Here is a 2,561-nt window from a genome sequence, read left to right on the forward strand (position 1 = left end):
TACTACTTCTATTATTATTATTATTATTTGAAAATATAACAAACACGTGCATCTACCATAAAAATTCTCTCATCTCAGTAAGAAAGAGGAATTATTCTTACAAGTGAAATGGAAAGGTCATTTTCATCTCTTTAAAATACTACCATTATGAATTTTGTAATTAAAGTTTTATTATTATTATTAAATAACTTGAAATTATCAATAAACATTTTACATACTAGTACCATAAAAATTCTTTCATCTCGGAGAGAGAGAGAGAGAGAGAGAGAGGTGAGAGAGAGAGATGAGAGAGAGAGAGAGAGAGAGAGAGAGAGTGTGTTTATCTCTCTCTGTTCTCTCAAAAAATACTTATAACGCTTCCAGCGAAAGAGAGGGAGGGAGTTACCACTATGACACATTATTATCTTGTGGCAAAAAAGAGAGAGAGAGAGAGAGAGAGTTAACCTTAATTAAAAGTGACATGGATAGATTAGTATTGTATTTCTTTAAAATACTATCACATGAATTTTGTAATTACAGTTATTATTATTATTATTATTATTGAAAGTATTAAAAACAAATAGTACAAGTACATAAAAAATCTCGAGTCTCGGTACATGAGGAGAGAGAGAGAGAGATAGAGAGAGAGAGAGAGGAGAGAGAGAGAGACGAGATGAGAGAGAGAGAGAGAGAGAGAGAGAGGGGGGGGGGGGAATTTCAGGAGCACTTGATTGAACAACAGCAGCTCTTCCCCCCTCCTGGCTGTCACAGAACTTGATATATCTGACAGTTTTAGTACCTGGAGTTCGAGAAAGGTTACTGAACGAAGACTGGGATTTCCTTCATTCTTCCATAATTTTTTAAATATATAAGCTAAAATCTTACTAATTCACTATGGTATTTTCTTTAATGAATTGATATTATTGCTGTATAAATTAATATTAATATTTGAAAATGGTAAATCATTTATTTATCATACAAAAAAAACATAAATCTTTGTAGGGGAGAGAGAGAGAGAGAGAGAGAGAAGAGAGAGAGAGAGAGAGAGAGAGAGAGAGAGAGAGAGAGAGAGAGAGAGAGAGAGAAATTATTATTTTTATTATGTGATATCATTTCAAACTTATTAAACTTACTAATACAGTATTAATCAAAATTAATATTTGAAAATTAGTAAATCAGTTTTGTATTATAAAAATGTATTTAGTTATGAAAATAAACATCAAAAAACACACTAATTAGTGATTATTTTCGTCGGAAAACACAAAGAGAGAGAGAGAGAGAGAGAGAGATGAGAGAGAGAGAGAGAGACTGAGAGAGAGAGAGAGAGAGAGAGAAAGAAAAACTATGGTTTTTATATCCAAGTCTAAGTAGAGTATAAATGGAGTCTTTAAGTAAAATAATGTTTCAATGATATTTTGCTGGTTTTGTATTAAAGGATATGTATACTGTTTTGAGGATGCGTTCCTTATCCTTGGACTATGGTTTACCATAGGTTTAATAGCGTAAATTAATTTATGCGCCCTCCGCTCAGAAAAAATAGGTTAGGTTTGCGTATGAGGTATCGTGAAAAAGCATAAAAAACCTTCGTAACCTTGGAATTTGCGTTGTAATCTAACCAGAAACTTAGTTTTGTTAATTATGTATACTGGAAACAAGAAATGATTTTTTCATTATTTGCACTTTTGGACTGTTATAAACTGTGCATCCCAAGCTAGTGTATTCATTCGATCGGAAACTAGTTCCACATATGAGGCGTCACTAAAAAAATTCCAAAAAATACGACATAAAAAAGTGTCGAAAATTATCATAACCTCAAAAATTTTTTTTGTAATCTAACCAAAAAACTTATTTTTATTATATACTGTGCTAAACTATAAAGGATTCTTATCATAGTATGCGTTTTTTAAAAGTGTCGTTAACTCGGAGCGTCGGAAGCGTCAGCGTCGTAACCTTGGAACAAGCGTCGAAACCCAGGGCAGATTTTTCAATGAATATTTAAGAAAAAGCGTCGAAACCCAGGGCGGATTTTTCAATGAATATTTAAGAAAAAGCGTCGTAACCTCGGAACGTCGTAAGCCGGAGCCGTCGTAACCCGGGGACCGCCTGTACAGCCAAGGAACTCCCTCAAGTTCATGTACACAGTGTACATGAACTTGAGGGAGTTCCTTGGCTGTATCTTTTAGATTGAGATTAAATGAAGGGTGCTACATCATCAGGCCTAAATATGTATTAATTCTAAGTGTAACTGAAGAGGATGACTTAAGGAAATGATTATGCAGTTTTTCTGTAATGTAAATGCATAGTACACATCTGCTTACGTAATCATATTTCTGACCTGAAAGTTCATTTTCAATAATGTGAATTGCAGGAGCTAATCCCCTTAATGTCCTTAAGAAAGACTTTGTTTTTACTTCAAACCAAGAAAATTACATAGGTTTCATCAAAAGTAAAACACTTCACAGTGACATATAAAGTTTACCAACTGTATGCAAATAATGACACCTGCTCTTTGTGAACAATTTCAAAACCACACACTATACTGATGCAAGAAAACTAAATTTAAGAAGGGTTACACACACCAC

Source organism: Macrobrachium nipponense, chromosome 46, assembly GCF_015104395.2.
Source record: "Macrobrachium nipponense isolate FS-2020 chromosome 46, ASM1510439v2, whole genome shotgun sequence".
NCBI classification, from domain to species: domain Eukaryota; kingdom Metazoa; phylum Arthropoda; class Malacostraca; order Decapoda; family Palaemonidae; genus Macrobrachium; species Macrobrachium nipponense.